Genomic DNA, 17,878 nt, shown 5'->3' on the forward strand with positions numbered 1-17,878 from the left:
TTTCCCCATTTGTAAAACAGGTACAATGATGACCATAGTATTACAATGAGGATTAAAATCAGATGACTTACATAAAAAAGCACCTAGTATATCATAGGAACTCAACAAATGCTTAACCCTGCACACTGTGGGACCACTACCTCTTTCATCGGGGGTAAGGGCGTGGATGTCAGGTGATGCCATCAAGCCCTCTAACTGGGAGGGGGTCTCTGACTATCCTTTTCCTCCTTTGCCTATTGCAAATCCAGTCAGCAAAGAATTCAAGAAAATATTAACAGTATATCTAAGGCATGGTTATTATGGGCTTCTGATAAGAATAACTTACAAGATGGTCCTGTAAACCAGTATTATGCAATCAGTAAAATTATTTTAGGCCATAGTCTTGGTGTCTAAAGCAGGCTCAGGGTGAAAAGTTAAAATAAAGTTTTAATGAATGATCCCACTTACATGAATAGAAAAATTAATAACAGCAGAAAGCAGAATGATGGTTGCCAGAGGCGGGGGGGTGGGGGGCAGTTGCTATTTAACAGGTATTTAATATAGAGTTGCAGTTTTACAAGATGAAAAAGTTCTGGAGATTGGCTGTCCAACAAAGTGGATATACTTAACACTACTCAACTGTACACTTAAAAATGGTTAAGATGGTAATATGCATATTTTACCACAATTTTTAAATTTTCAAAAAAGCTCTTATGAGATGAAATTCATTATCCCTTAAATGCAACTTGTTCTAGCATTTCCACAGCAGGGCACATACACACAAGTGAGCTCATGTGTGAAGAGTGATCTTTTTCTAATAAGCCATGATTTTACTAATTGGCCCCACACCAATATCACAAAGTCTGTATTATTTTGATTCCATGTTGAAGAATGATAAAGAGTACATTTTTCACCCCTCTGAATGCCACTTAACATGTAAGAAGAACTGATCGTAACTCATTTGGCTAGAAATTAAAGGAGTAACACAGTCAGCATTCACCTTCCACCTGGAGTAACTTGGGCAGAACCTGGGACAAAGTACCAGCATAAATAATTTTGAACTCCTTCCAATTATTATCAGGATTTTGTGTGATTATTAAAACAATGTCTCAACAAGAGCTACCAGCAATTCCTGCCTATCCCTGAAAACTGAGTCCAGCAAAGGAGGAAGTCCCAAAGCCAGAGCCAGACTTACGTCTCTTCCTGCTGAATCTCCTGGAAAAATCAGTGAAAACTTACAAGTCTGCACTGCTGCTTTCTCAGGTCAGAAATTCCAAATTACTTTTAAAGCCTCTTCATTAATGTGTCCCTCTAAGAGCCTAACCCTTATGATTGGCCTGATATCCAGAATGCTTACAGCTTGATGAAAAAGGATAAAACTCAGTAGACTTATGTGTAAGTGAGCTGAAATAACTCCATCCATTTATCCCCAGATCCTTGTGCTTCTCCAAGTCAGTGTCACCTATGATGCTGTCTCTGTACCTCTGGAGGGATTCTAGCAATCCTAGGTGTTCTCTAACTCATGGTCACAATTTACTTTAGGTAGTTGTTTTAAGTTTTTATTAATTATATATATATATAATCTGTACAGTCATGATTGTACAGATTGATGCATTTTCACAAAATGAACAGTTCTGCATAACACCTTGCCAAGGATAACTATTATACCAAATACACTGACTTTTAACATCATACATAAATTTTGACTTATTTTTCAGTGGGGGAGGGGGACTTTATACAAATGGAGTCACACAGTGGGATCTGTAAATTCATGAGATTCATCTATATGTTCCATGTAGCTCTAGTTTGTTCCCTTTCATTGCTGTGTTATGCAAATACAACATGATTTACTTGTCTATCTGATGTTGATAACTGCTTCCCGTTTATTTGCAATTAGCCCTTCATATTTGGGTCTGTGACTACACATCTCAAATCACGGTACCTTAAGTTTCTAACAATGCTCTAATGACCACATAACAGTAACCATGGAGCTGCCTTGTCACCCCCTGTTCAAGCCAGTAATTCCCAAATTCCACCTCTAAGGTTCAACCAACCACTGCCCTATGTGAAAAATCAAGAAACTCATTTTTCCTGAGAACAACACAACCTTTTTATATTTGTAGATATTCTGTTATTACCTTAGAAATTATTTTTTAAACACTACGTTCAATCTGCTTCAGTTCCAGTTAACAAGTTCTATCAGAGTTCCATCTATGTCCCTAGTTTGGGGGAGCTTAGAGCCTACCGGAAAGAAAGGTGATAATATATATGTGACAATCCCCCCCCCCGACCCCCAAGATGTTTGTGTGCTGTTCAAATTTCTCACTAATGCAGTTCTAACTCCAGGGAAGAATAAAGTCAACACCCTGGAGGTGGGGGCTCTCAGGAAAGTCTTAAGTAGTTCACCCCAAGGGTGAAATGTCCTTGAAATGTTGTGCATCAGTAAAAGTACGCTTTATAATATGATCATGCCTGTTTTAATATAAAAATATTTCCCTTCATAACTATCAGTTAAAATAGTTAACTCCAGGACAATGTGCCCTGTTTCACAGTTGAATTTTAGCACTCCTGTAAACCACTAATATATTAAACCACTGCAGATATCACCAACAAAGTTCAAAGAGGACAAATCTAAACAACCTGTAAAAATTTACCACATAATAAAAGGATATGAGGCACCTGCATCAATCTTTTAGATGATCCACAGAAACCTGGCCATATTGTGTTTTGATATATATGCTAATTAATTTGCTCTACTTTTCCCAGGAGATAAATAATTCTTCAGATATTTTATCCATTTCAAACAATCATGGATTTCATAATAAGTATCCGGGGCTTTAAATGAGAAACCTCAGTAAAACACAACCTGAATTCTAGTGTCACTCATACAGTTAACAACCAAAAAAGTAATTCTCATGATTTTCCTAACTGTTTGAAAGTAGAAATTGACTCCTGGGAAGGCAGAGAAGCCAATTTGCAATGAGCAGCTTTCATTTCCTACACTTAATTCAAATTTTCACAAAATTGTTTGAAGTCTTAGCACAAGTAGTGGCATTCCAATGTAACCCATAAGGGGCTCTTTGGGGAGAAACATTTATATGTAAAATACACTCTGCATATCAACCAAAATAGTCAGTGGACTTAGAGTGCTAAAGTAGGACATCTTTCTAACCACAAAGAAGGAAAGTGATGACAGTGGCACAAGATGATCAGACCTCAGCTGAGAATCCTTCGGGCACACTTGTTTGGGCTTGCAGTGTCTTTTCTGTGCATACACACATCCTGGAGCTCAGGAAATCCGAGAGTATGTACAACTAGAAGCCCTTAGAGTACAGCTGGGAATTAAAGCTTTGGAACTGAATAATATTATCAAGGCTACAGTAGAGAAGAAAAGATGTATGAGGTCTGATCCAATATAGAGGTAGAAAGGAGGAGGGCAGGCTGAGGGAACTATGACGTAGGAGGAAAAAAAAGGAATGTGGAGTGTCTTCAGATTAAGTGAGGGGAAACAAATGTTTCAACAGTGTAGGACAAATCAACCATTCTAAAGATTTTGAAAGGCATGAGATGAGGTTTCACATGTGACTAATGAAATCAGCAAGTACCAGTAAGTATGATAAGTGTGGTTTCAGGGAGTGGAGAGGGCAAAAATGAATGGAGGAGAGGATATACAGTGAGGATTAAGTAAACAGGGGATACCAATAACACTTTTGAGGAGTCTGCTATAGAGAAAAATGAACTAAGTTGAATAGTGTCTGGAGCAAGACTTTTTAAAGGTGAGAGAGATTAGGCCATGTGTTTATGCTGATGAGAATAAGTTGGCAAAAAAAAAAAAAAAAAAGATAATTGATGACTCAGAAGAGAAAGGGCTGAATGCAGGCTTGAAGCTCTTGAGCAGGTTTCAGACATGAGATCTCGTTTACAACGTGTGTAGGGAGGGGAAATTAGATAAAAGCTCAACATTTCCTCCTCCATGGAAGGGAAATCAGCAGAAGGTGCTGGCATTAGGCAGATTTGTCATGGGGAAGCTGTAACAATTTTCTTCTGATTGTTTCATTTGCTTCAGTGAAATAAAAAGGGAGGTCATGAGCTAAGAAAGGAGGAAGGACAGGTATTGAAAATTCGAAGAGAAAAGGGTATAGGTATAATCATTTGGATAACCTGGTTTTCTATCCAAACCCTGCCACTCTAAGCTGTGTGCCTTAAATAATTAAATTAACCTCTCTGATCCCCAGCATCTTCATCTGTAAGACAAGGATAATGACAGTTTCATCATGGGGCTAATCCAGCACCTCAGAGTGAGCTTTATTTGGCTTGAGTTTCTTTCTTATAAAAGTAATCATCACAAGTCTTCCAAAATGATATTCTGAAACCCATTATCACATGAGTTTATATTTAATAACATACACAGGCACAGAGTAGAGATCCATGAAAGGGGGGCTTTAGGGCCCAGCTACAACAGCTAGTCTCCTATTTAGATTGACTCAAAATGTTCCACAACCAGTAAAGTGGTAATTGTGACAGATAAAACACATTGCAAAGAAGCTGGATCTACTCCTGGGTGAAGCACTGATTTGCTGTGTGCAGTGGGTATCACCTAAACTTTCTTCTCTGCAGATGTTTCCAATATGTAAAATGAAGTCCTTGGACTTAACAGTCTGTCTCTTTCCAACTCTGAAATGCTGTGGACATATAAATTACTCCATTTATACATAGCTGCCCCTTGACAACACCAAGTAGGGCTTTGAAGTGTTTGTATTTATAACCGGACCGCCCTTTCTTTAAACAGTGATATCACAGTATCTACCTGACTACACTTAGTCTTTAAAGTAAATGTTAAAAAGTCTAAAAAAACTAAACTTGTAAGTGATTGTATCATTTGTATTGCCTTAAATAGCAAATTATACCAAGACATTATATTCTAAATAAACACTGTAGGGTCTTAGGGGAATACACAAATATATTTTTTGGCAAAATTCTTAAACACATAATCTTTAAAAATCAGTGTTAAGTATAACTTGACAAAGATAGATAATGAGCAAATGTTATTTTTATCATTTAATTAATTTTTATGAAAAATTATTCATTCATCCTTCAATGACAAGTTCACAGGTTAAAAAAAAAAGAATATGAACACTTAAGTTTTTTAAATGGCACAATCATATGTAGCATCACATGTTTTTAGTTATTTTAAATGAGTCTCAGTTCCAGTAAGCCCAACAATAAGCCTTACCATGGCTGATTCTGTCACTTAGAATGGACTCCAATTATGGGATTTATATAATAAGGAAGATCATGGTCAATATCTCTTGACTAACCAAATTTCCAAGCCCCTTCAACTGATCTTGTAGCAATCAACAAAGCATTGCCATTTCATTTAAGCCATTGTCCTAACCACCTTATACAATAGCAGTGAATTTTATACTAGGTTAATAGTCCCAACACAGTGGTGATCATTTTGTAATGTATAGAAATATCAAATCACTATGTTGTGCACCAGGAACTAATATAGTCCTATAGGTCAATTATACTTAAAAAAACAAACAAAGAAACTCACAGAAAGAGAGATCAGATTTGTGGTAACCAGAGGCAGAGGTTGGGGGTTGGGGGAACTGGATGAAGGTGGTCAAAAGTTACAAACATCCATTTATAAGATAAATAAGTATTAGGGATATAATGTACAACTTGATTAATATAACTAACACTGCTATATGTTATATATGAAAGTTGTTAAGAGAGTAAATCCTGGGAATGTAGTTTGGTGGAGCCACTATGGAAAACAGTATGGAGGTTCCTTAAAAAAACAAAAATAGAGTTACCATGTGATCCAGCAATCCCACTCCTAGGCATATATCTGGAGGGAATTCTAATTCAAAAAGATACATGCGTCCCAATTTTCACAGCAGCACTATATACAATAGCCAAGACATGGAAGCAACCTAAATGTCCATCAACAGATGACTAGATAAAGAAGTTGTGGTATATTTATACAACAGAGTACTACTCAGCCATAAAAAAGAATAAAATAATGTCATTTGCAGCAACATGGATGGACCTGGAGATTGTCATTCTAAGTGAAGTAAGCCAGAAAGAGAAAGATATATACCATATGATATCACTTACATATGGAATCTAAAAAAAACCAAAAAGACAAATGAACTTATTTACAAAACAGAACAGACTCACAGACATAGAAAACAAACTTATGATTACCAGGGGGGAAGGTGTGGGAAAGGATGAATTAGGAGTTCGAGATTTGCAGATACTAACTAATATATATATAATAGATAAACAACTCATACTGTACAGCACAGGGAACTACACTCAATATCTTGTAGTAACTTATGGTGAAAAAGAATATGAAAATGAATATATGTATGTTCATGTATGACTGAAGCATTATGCTGCATACCAGAAACTGACACAACATTGTAAACTAACTATACTTCAATAAAATATATATATATATATATATATATATACATACACACACACATACACACACAAAAAGAGAGAGTAAATCCTAAGAGTTCTCATAACAAGGAAAAAATTTTTTTCTTTTATTTTGTATCTATATGAGATATAGATGTTCACTAAAGTTATTATAATCATTTCATGATGTATGTAAGTCAAATCATTAGGCTGTACACCTTAAACTTATATAGTGCTGTATGTCAATTATATCTTAATAAAACTGGAAGGAAAAAATATTCCCATCACAAAGACTTCCAAGATTTCATTATCTCCTATGCCTCTCCTTTTGGTATGGCTATAAACTTCACTGAAATGGACTGCCTAAAAAATTCAAAGGACTCTTTCCTTGTAGTAGGGCTGCCAGATTTAGCAAATAGAAAGATAGGATGCTGGTTTAAAATTGAATTTCAGATAAATAACAAATAAATTTTTAGTATAAGTATGTCCTAAATATAGCACTAAAAAATTACTTGTGGCTTATCTGAAATTCAAATTTACCTGAACATCTTATCTTTTATCTGACAACCCTGCCTCTTTGCCCACCTCAGCCATTCCATAGGATCCAGGAAGTACACTGAGATCATGGTGATGGTGATGACATCTGATTTTTATAAAGGGGTTTATTAGGGGCCCAATGTAGTGAGCTTTTCTGATTGTATAATTGGTATGATTTGCTTGAATTAATCAAAATGAAACAATCCATTTTATGCTTAATTGTCTGAAAAATCATGCATTCCTTATTGACGTCCTACATTTTGCCAAACTCTTACCGAGCACTGGGGAAGTGGCAGGGAGCAAAACAGAGTGATGTTTTCCTCTTGCAGCCTGAGCTAGCAGGAAAAAGGCATCCGATGATAGTCTCACGAATACACAGCGATGGAGGAGAGGGGCAGTAAAGAAAAATAACAGGCGTCATGAGAGAGTCAACAAGGTGAACCTGCTTTACCTCGGAGTGTAGTTGGGTGTAAAAAAGGCCTCTCCAACCCTGAGACCTAGAGTTGAGTAGGCATGGGCCAGCACTGAGGGGAGAGCAGGCGAACTGGGCAAGTTACAGGGACTGGACAGGGCCAGCGTGGGTAGAATCTGGTAAGCAAGGGACAAGGGCAGAAAATGAGTCTGTAGAAATAGATGGGGGCCCCCATGTGAGGTCCTCTGAGTCACGTTAAGGATTTAAGATTTTGTTTCATGGCATGAAAAGGCCCTTGGAGGCTTTTCAGCAGTGTAGTGACATAATCAAAACTGCCTATTAAAACGCTCTATCTAGCGGCTGGGCAGGAAATGATACAGAATGGAAAAATAGTACAACTGGGGAGACAGGCCATGGGAGGAGAGGAGGCATAAAATAAGTGTGTCTTTAACTAGTGTGGCGATAGTGAGATAAAGAAATATTTTGGAACTAGAAATGACAGGATTTGTCATCGGATATCTGTAAGGAGTAAAAATTATGGGATGTCAGATGACTTGTTAACACTATGAGATTGGGGTGGGGGAAAGGATGGATATGCCATTTCCAAAAAAGGACAATCTGGGGTAGAGCAAGTCAGACTAGAGGGGTCAGGGAGGGAAAGAGGCAATAATTTTGGCCTTGTTGAATTTGAATTCACACTTACCCTCATACCTAGTCCCAGCCCCTTGTATCACCATAATGTGAATCTGAAAATTTAAAAAACTAGAGTCGTTATCACTTGCTAACTTGTGGGACTAAACTGCTCTATTTTCAGAAGTGTTTTACTTCATGGTCCAAATACAAATGAAGAGGACATGTTACTTATCCAGGACAGACCCTAAAGAGTTTGGGTTAAGTGATTTATAGAACCGGAACCAATTAAACATTGAGATTTGAAAGAAGGTATAGTAGTACTGCTCATACAATGCAAACAAACTTTGTCACAGAAGAGACTGGTCTCCACTAAATAGAGAAAAAGATTCAGATAAAGGGAGTCTTCATCTACTATTCACCGACAACTTTACAGACAAGATACAAATAGTTCACTTTTGTAGCTGACTCCATTTTAAGAACAGCAAGCAATAATCTGGCTAACTGACTAAAACTGTTAGTTAAAGAAAGTAAGTGAGTTTTTCCACCTCATCCTCCACTCTTCCCATCAAATTAACTGAACATTTACATGTAATGTTCAAAACTTGTGACCTCATTTCATTCCACATAGGAAAGTTTGAGAAAGAAAAGTGAGTTAAATTCTTACATTTTTCCTTCACATATGTTTTGAGGATGATAATCCTATCTAGAGTTTATCTTGGAAAAGTTCAGCGGAGACAGAATTAGGTGCAAATGAGCATTAGAGAGAAATGATTGAAAATAGTACAAGAATACATGTGCATGATTTCCACATGTGCTGTTGGTCCAATGCGGTGTGGTGTGAACAGACCTTACTGATAAATCAGATACTTATGTATGTGAAAACACATGTAGAAATTTGGGCAGAGCTTTGTGAAAATATGCCCATTATGAAATGAACAAAATGTATCTCACTTCTTAATATTCTAATGCAGCACATTAACGCATACAGTGCTTTTTTTAACATAACTGTCCCACATGGAAACATTCAAAACTCTAAAAGTACATTTGCTAATGTCTTCATGGAAAGCAGTGTGTTCAGCCTATTCGTTGAAATGAAAAGTGTCAACCATCACGGCAGTTCTTAGAACTGAGATGTTAAAAGTCTGTGGTGTCAAGAATGGGCTCATTGTGGGCTGCTGGTAGTACAGACTCCTACAAATGTTCCATTGTACTTCTGAGCCATGCTAATGATCTGTGCCTAATGGATCATGGAGAGCATTTTGAAGCCACCTTTTCCCTGATCATCATCAACTCTCAATACCTTGTCAAAAAACACCAGTAGTTGTCACAATGATATCCCTTAAGTGTCCCTTCTCCAATGCAACCATCAAATGCACTTGAAGGCTTTGGGAAACAGGCAGCAAAATTCAAGGGGAGTTCAATAGTGCATATCTGAGCTTTAAAAAAAAATTAAACCTGAAATAATATTTGAGATATGGGCTTTTCACAGTGGAAAAAGTGAGCTATTTCTATATGGGAATTCTATTTTTATTCAATTGAGAGAAAATAATAGCTTATAGTTACAGAGCATGTGTTAAGTTACATGTTTTATATTTGTTATCTCACTTACTAATACAACATTCCTATAAGAACCATTATTATTTTCATTTTATTATGAAATGAGATCCTCAGAGATGTCAAGAAAACATGCTTAAGAAACATTCCTCATTTAGTAAGTACTAAAATGATGATTCCAATCCAGTCGTCTCTGATTCCAGAGTGTAGGCTTGTACACACCCTCTTAGGTCCCCAGTTATTGTGCCATGATATGGAAATCTACAAACTCAGAAAATTTTCCAAAAGTCTAATAGAAATCATACATTTACTTATCAAGAAACTCCCAGGTTTACTCAAAAAAAAAAAAAAGGGTTTTTTGCCTTTTAAGGTAGAATTAGGAAGAGAGAAAATCTGGAGTTGAAAGAATGAGGTTCACAGCCCAGCTCTCTCATTTGTGCCCCATGCGACATTGGACAAGTTATTTAACACTCTAGTGCTATTATGATAAACTGAATGAGGTGAATGATATTATGCCCATTTCTCAGATGAACATACTGATTAAATTTAATGCTGAGTGGCAAGTCCAAGATTGTTGATCTCTTTATTTAGAGAGACTGAAAAAATATGTGGTACCAAATTGCACTTAGTCTAATTTGGATCAGAAGGTTGAATAAGCCAGACTTTGGGGACTACACTGATATGAGTTTACTGTGTGATTGTCTTGAAAGGATTGATCCCAGGTCTGGATCACCCCCTCTCCCCCGGTAGGTGAGAGCAGAGTTTCCAAAAGTGAAACGATATTTTAACTGTCAGCAATCCTGAAAGAGATCCTTTGGGGGAAATTAAAAAGGGACTCAGGAGAACGCAGTAAGAGAGGGGAAATTCTATCTCTTTCTTTCAAGCTAGGGACTCTGTTCAGTTCATCTGCTATTTGGCCATATTGACACAGTTTCAGAAAAAAGCAGGAAGCCAATCTGATGGAAAGATCTGAGGATGTGCCACAGCTGTAAATCACTGCATGTTGTACTTCTCTGTCCCTATTATCAACCTTCAGTGAAATCTCTGCTATGATCTAGGACAAAGGTCTGCAAACATTTTCTGTAAAGGGCCAGAGAGAGAATACTGTAGGCTTTGGGTGCCATGCTGTCTCATCGCAGCCACTTAACTCTGGACACCGCAGCACGAAAGCCCCCATAAATACGTAAATGAGTGAGTGTGGCTGCATTCCAATAAAACTTTACTTATGCACACTGAAATTCTAATTTAATACAATTTTCACATGTTGTGAAACATTGTTCTTCTTTTGATTTTTTTTTTCAACCATTTAAAAAATGTAAAATCCATTCTTAGCTCACGGTCCATGCAAAAACAGGCAGCAGGCAAGTCAGATTTGAACCATGGGTTGGAGTTTTCCCCTTGCTCTAGGAAATTAAAGAGGAGGGCCTGTCCTCCTGGGAGTAAGGCAGTAAAAGAGAAAGAAATGTGACCTCTGAGGACTTGAGGCTGGAAACTGGTATCACAGTCACCCTCAAAGACAGCCACATTCCATGGAATGCTGAACTTCCTCCCACTTAACTACACCCAAGGTCACTGAATTTTAGGATGTCGACATAAGGGCAACACTGTCCTCTACACTGCTGGAAAGTGGTTATTATAGATACAAATCACTAGTAATGTGTCTGGTACCCAGAACATGCTTTGGAAATACTTGATTCCTTCCTTCTGCTGATTGTAGCTTCATAACCTCGGTGTGATATATGCTTAATTGACATCTAAACTACAGAGGTTTTTTCTAATTCTGACTAATAGAAATATAGGGAAGCCAAATCCTTATTATTTAAAACGTACAGTTATTATTAAGTTTAGTATTATTATTTTTTGAAAGGTCAAATTGTTCAAGATCTGTAGACAAGGGACAAAAATTTTTAAAAAGACCATATATAAAAGGTATACCTTTTGGTGGTGATCTCCACCACACTCCCTATATAAAACTGCATCATGTGCGTCTTTTTCTCCACATTTTGTGTCTGCCTCTATGTACACATGCACAGACACAACCATGTATGCCTTTCTCCAACCTTTATGTTTGTGCACATTTTGAAACAAACATTTTCATTAACTTCATTTATCTTTTGGGTTAGCCAGACGAGAGCCTTGTAGACATTAATACAGCATAGAAACTCAATACCTCACAATTAGTAGAAGGCAATTGGAAAGGCTCCTGGCTTTTATTTTATTTTATTTCTACTCACACACATTCAGTTTGTTTGAACAGAGGATAGTTTTCCCATTCATTCCGTCAGCCAGAACTCCTGAACCAATGAATCCAATGGACACTAATGAAAAGGCATTTTTCATGTCCATTGCATTTGACTCAACACCAACTTGCTTAATGAATTGCATTTGGGTTTCACCAAGAGTTGATTAAATATTTAACATTTGGAGCAAAAATACAGCTGCATTTGGTAGGTTAAGGGTGAGCCACAAAATGGCTTCTAATAACCAATTCTAGAAAAAGTACATTATAGGAAACATTATTAGAAATTATCTAACCCAGTACACCAGTATTTTGACTAGAAATAACTGAGGCCCAAGAGACCAGGTGGCATGCTTAAGGTCATTCAGCTAGATTTTAAACTGATATTCCTTTTAGTTGGACATTAGGCTCATTCTGAGAAGCAGAAAATGAGTCTTGTTTCTTTTAGGATGGTCAAATCCTAGCTTTCAGAGCCTTCTTTTTGAACAGGTGTAGACTGCACTTGACCCCAGGGTGCATGTGTTTCTGACAATTCCAAATGAAGTGTCTGGATTTTAGCTGCTGCTCACAGGTGATACAGGGTTAAGTGCCAACATGTTTGAGTGCAGGATTTATTCTTGAAGTTGCCAGCTTCAGCTAATTGCAGATGTAAAAGATAAGACACCAGTTTCAAAAAGAACAGCACACTGCAATGAGACCATAAAATGTGTTCACTGTGTTCCTTCCCTATCTAAGGACAATTGACTACACTAGAAAAAGCAGATTGATAATATTTAATGGTCTTTTTTTAAAAAGTTATTTCTAGCTTAAATGTGATTTAGGAAAATTAATACTTGGTTCTGATTTAGAAGCTGTTAGGGGCAGCTAAATTATAAGGCTTCTCAGAGGAAGAGTTATTTCCATTCAATTAATGAACTAATTTTTATAGGATTATTAAGATGTGATTGATACAATAAACTGCACATATTTAAGGGGTGCAACTTGACCAGTGTTGCCATATGCATATACTCACAACACCATCATCACAATCAACGAAATAAACAATTCCGTAATGCCCAGTAGTGTCCTAAGCCTGTTTGTAATCCACTCTCCAACTCCGTCCCTAGACAACAGCTAATCAGTTTTTTGTTTGTTTGCTTTTGTTTTAGGGGGTGGGTGGTTTCTTGTTTTTGTGTATGTGTGTGGTTTTGGTTTTGGTTTTCTGTTTTTTTATTTTATGGTTTGGGGAGTATTTTTGACTGGTTTCGAAAGAATCCTTTATTGAAATATTTTCCTTAGCAGATCGTAACTAGCTGGGCATTTGACGGCACCACCGCTGATGTTACCTATGAAGTCATGATGGCAGCAACCGTCAACACTGCAGCCACACACTGGGCGGTCCCCAGGATTCCTTGAATGGTTCCAAAGAGTTTTCTGGCTAAAGATCAGAGCCACATCTGTCAGGCAAAGTTGACAATCTCTTCAATAGGGGTATTTCCTCTGGGCAGAATGCTTTCCTGATTCTTTCTGTCTCTGCATAGTTCTTAGAGAGCTTTGAGGGCCAGGGCAGAGGTAGAAGGTATCACCTGAATCTGAGCCTGTCTGTACTAAATGTGCCGGTCCACTATAATCCTTAGGCCCTTCCAGCCCCTGGTTGCCATGGTGATGTCACCACCGAACTTTTTTGGAGACAGACTCAGGGGACAGATCTTGGTGGCCACAGCAGACATGGTACTGAATTCCCCACTAAGGCACCTCAGGTACACAACTTTGATCTTGTTGGGGCTGAACTTGAGCGATATGATGGAGGAAGCTGGTGTCAGATAAACCCAGATGTAAGAAGATTGAAGAAAGTTGTCTCTCAGCCTCCTCTGGGATGAAAAAGGAAATCTGCTTTTTGTTATTATATATTTGTTTGCATTTTCTGGAATCTCTTAGAAATGTGATCATATAGTATGTACTCTTTTTTTCGTCTAGCTTATATAATTCAACATAAATGACTTTTAGATTCATTCATGTTGTTGCATGTCTCAATAATTTGTTTCTTTTTTCTCAGTATATTGTAAGGATATTAAAAAATTAAATTCAAATGGACCACAGACTTAAATGCCAACCTACAAAACTTCTAAATTAAAACAGGAAAAAAATATAGTGGCCTTGGGTTAGGATAAAATATCTAATATAAAACAACAAAAGCATGAACTACTAAATAAGTCAATAAATTGGACTCATCAGAATTAAAACTTTCACTCTTCCAAACACACTGTTAAGAAAATGGAAAGGTAAGCCACAGCCTGTGATAAAATATTCACAATACATATATTAGACAAAGGATTTTTAGCCAGGATATATAGAGAACTCCATAAGAAGACGGCAAATAACACATTGTGGGGGAAATGGTCAATGTTTGATCAAATGCTTCACCAAAGAAAATAAACAGGTGACAGATAAGCATATGAAAAGATGCTCAACATTAATTAGTTTTTAGAGAATTGCAAATAAAACCACAGGGAGATATACTACACAACCAATTGCATAGCTGGACTGGCAAAGTCAAACGTTGGTGAGGTGTGGAACAACTGGAACTCGCATACACATCTGGCAGGCATGAGAAATGGTACAACTATTATGGAAAACACTTTGGCAGTATTTTAAAACGTTAAACATTCACCCATCATATGACCCAGCCAGTCCACTTCCAGCTATTGACCCAAGAGAAATGAAAGTATATGACCACATAAAGATTTGCACATGAATGTTTATAGCAGCTCTTTTTAATAATTAAAAAATTAGAAACAATCTAATGTCCATCAATTAATTGATTTTTAATACTGAGTTCCTACTTCCTGCAGGACTCATGGTAGATCATGGGAGCAACCTTCTACCAGCGCGGATGAGACCTGAGGAGGACTACTCCAGCATCCCTCGTTTCAGATAAAAAAATTCTCAGAGGCATTTTGTAATTTTCTCAGGGGTTCCTAGCAGAATCCAACCTCCATCCTCCAGAGCAGTGACCTTGCACTGGATTTTCCTTCTTCCCTACCTTTTTCTCCCCACTCCCTCACTCCTGCTTCCTGATGTCACTTCCTGAATAAACTACACACTCAAGTTCATATCGGATCCTCTTTTAGGAGAATCTGAACTAAGACACAGCTCCTGCCAAATGCCAGGCTCAGTTCCAAGAAACAACACGTATTCTCAAGAGACAATGCCATATGTGTCACCTATATTAATTCAGTTCAAATGCTGACTGGGACAAAAAGAGGTTCATAGGTTTATATGATGTTTCTGGAGAAGAATTTGAAGGAGAAAGCATGAATGGGGAGGACTATGCTTTTTATTTCTGTTTTTAATAAACTTTAATAGGCATCATGTCAGTACTTGAAAAGTTGTCCCTTACCTCTTGATTCAGCATTCATAAAAAGTTTTGGTTCTTGTCCTGGAATTTGGGCCTGCCATGTTCCAACTATAATAACAGTGTGGCTTTATGACCCTCCTGTGTTTAAACTTGAACACTTCCTGGGAAGATTGTCTTCCTCCTTGCAAATACCGCAGAGCCTCATATTACCAATCTGCTAATTTATTCAGTATCCGGAATTCGAATGAGATAGTCACGGATTTTCTGGGTTTTTTTTTTAATCTTATTTATTTCTAATACATGTATGGCTTTGCTCTTTTCAGGATCTGTAGAAAATGAAACGCCCTTCTTTCTTCACTCTTCAGCAGGAGCTCAGAAGAAAGCAGAGCACGGTGAAGGTCTTAACACTCTGGATTCCTGAGGATGTGCTGCCCTCTTTCCATTCACATTTTAGCAAGAGGGTGAAAAGGTCTTTGATGGAGTAGGAAACACAGATCTACGTACAGAAATCTAATCCATTTTTCAAAGCTCCATGCAGATACTGCCCTCACTGTAAAACCTTCTGAGATCTCCCCTTGACAATCTCAGCACTCCTTTCTTGCTTTTAAAATCAACTCATTCACTCCCCATTCCCCCCCCACAAAAAAAGAGCAAGGCCATGCCTGGTAGAAGAGAGTTTTGATTTCACTGCTTCCTACAATCCCAGCTTATAATAAGCTTTTCCCCGAGCTTGTAAGATATTTTTAAGCAAAAATTCAGACACCTGAGTTCCAGATCTGTCTCTGATACTAACTTAAAGTGCGATTTTTTTTCCTCTTCCAGATACATGAAATAAATCCGCGTCCAGATACTATGGTCCACATCCACGTCCAGGGTAAAACGGGTTTCTGCCATATTAGCAGATCAGAGGGCATGTATTCAAATACATGAGTTTATTTTGAGATTCATCATCAGTACCCTTTAACAAAGTATGTGCTAAATAATACCCAGAGCAAGATACCAACATTTCTCCTCCTCGGCGCTTCTCCTCTATAAAGCAGGCATTAACAGAACATGATGAGGATGAAATGTGAACAACATTTCCCCACATGAACCAGCTACCAGTGATGTCAAATTATGTTCACCAACAGTTTGAAAATTTTTTCTAAGAAATCACTTAGGGCAATGTTCAGAGACAGAAATTTCAAAAGTAGTGACACTCGGCTAGAGAGGATGTTTTTAGCAAAAAAAAAAAAAAAAAAATGCCTGTCGCAACTATGAATGCTGGTGTGTATTTTAAACTGTTGAGTATTTAGACATTGTTTTTTAGGGTTATTGTGGCTGTGGATTATTAGAAGGATTGTAAGTTTAAGCAAGGGGCAAAGTGATGTGAGCACCATATTTTACAATTACTAAAAGTACTAGTATTTTGGAGGACCTTGAAAAGAGGCACTGAAGAGTTACTTATGGCTTCCCCTAGGCTTTTTCTATTATCCTACCAACACTCCCAAACAGAAGATACTCTCTCACTCACTATAATCCAAGAAGTCATAGTGAGTACAGCTATAAAGCCAAAATTTATATCTCAGACTTGGATCACTAAGTAAATTTTTCATCATTCAATTCCACCTGTTAAATATTGTACCTATAATTATATTCTGAAGTGTCACCTCTCACTAGGGTTATTGAGGGGCGGTGGAGACTCATATTTGAAAAGGAGAAGAAATCTTTGTGTGTGTGTGTGTGTGTGTGTGCATGTGAATCTGAATTTTATTCTTCTTTGTATTCAGAGTGTCTGGAATCACCTGAGAATATTCTAGATGTTGTTATAACTCTGGAATAATCAATTAGGACTATGGAGTTTAAACAACCCAAGTTCAAACACAGAAACGTACACCAACCTTTAGTGTATCTAACTCAATGAGGCAAATGGATAAAGAGGAGAAGGGACAGGCTTTAAAATGGAGCAGATCTCAGTTGGAAATTTGGCCTGCCACCTACTTAGTGTGGTTGAGAGTCTTGTTTCTGACACCCTGCTGCCTAGATTTAAATCCTGATTCTGCTATTTGTAAGCTGTATGACTTTGGACAAATTACCTCTCTCTGTCTCCAGTACCTCACTGTAAAATGAAGCAAAAATAGTGCCTATCTCATATGGCTGGTATGAGTATCAGGTGACACAATGTATGTAAAGAGCTTGGGAGAGTGCCTAGCACATAATTAGAACCCAATTAAATACTAGTTATTATCATTATTATTATAATCATTATTACTAACCAGTAACCTGTCCCTGTGCAAGCTGCTACTCTCCCTGTGCCTCAGTTTTCCCATCTCCAAAACAGGTAGACTGAGATGATGATAAGAATGAAATAAGACAGTGGATGAGGAGTCATTCAGATCAGTGTCTGGGAAAGGAGACCCCCTCTTGCTCATTCATAAGACCAAATGTCAGCTGAGTGTCCCAAGTTTAATGGTCACTAGTCAAGAAACACCACACACTTTGAAGCAGCCAAAGGTGGTAAGGCCTGGAGTGGAAGCCAGCTTTATTTATTGTCAAGGCCAGCACATTCATCAACTCTCCTCATTAAAATTTGCCAATTAATGAGCAGTGGCATACCCCTTAGCAAAGGTCAGCAGCAACCTAAGCAAACTGATCAAAAATTCATAGAGGTACAGAGTTTGGGAAAAGTTCATTCTTCCCTTAATTAACGGATCTAATTACAATCCTGACATAACAAAATGCAAAATGCGCTCTTCAAAAGACACCAAGTCAAAGG

The 17,878-nt window shown here is 37.6% G+C and overlaps 1 pseudogene; it reads right to left on the minus strand.

Moving 5' to 3' along the window:
• Window positions 1-13,043: 13,043 nt before the first annotated feature.
• Window positions 13,044-16,017, minus strand: LOC123611947 (large ribosomal subunit protein uL11-like; annotated as a pseudogene).
• Between the last annotated feature and the right edge of the window lie 1,861 nt (window positions 16,018-17,878).

This window comes from Camelus bactrianus, chromosome 9 (genome assembly GCF_048773025.1).
Source record: "Camelus bactrianus isolate YW-2024 breed Bactrian camel chromosome 9, ASM4877302v1, whole genome shotgun sequence".
NCBI classification, from domain to species: Eukaryota; Metazoa; Chordata; class Mammalia; order Artiodactyla; family Camelidae; genus Camelus; species Camelus bactrianus.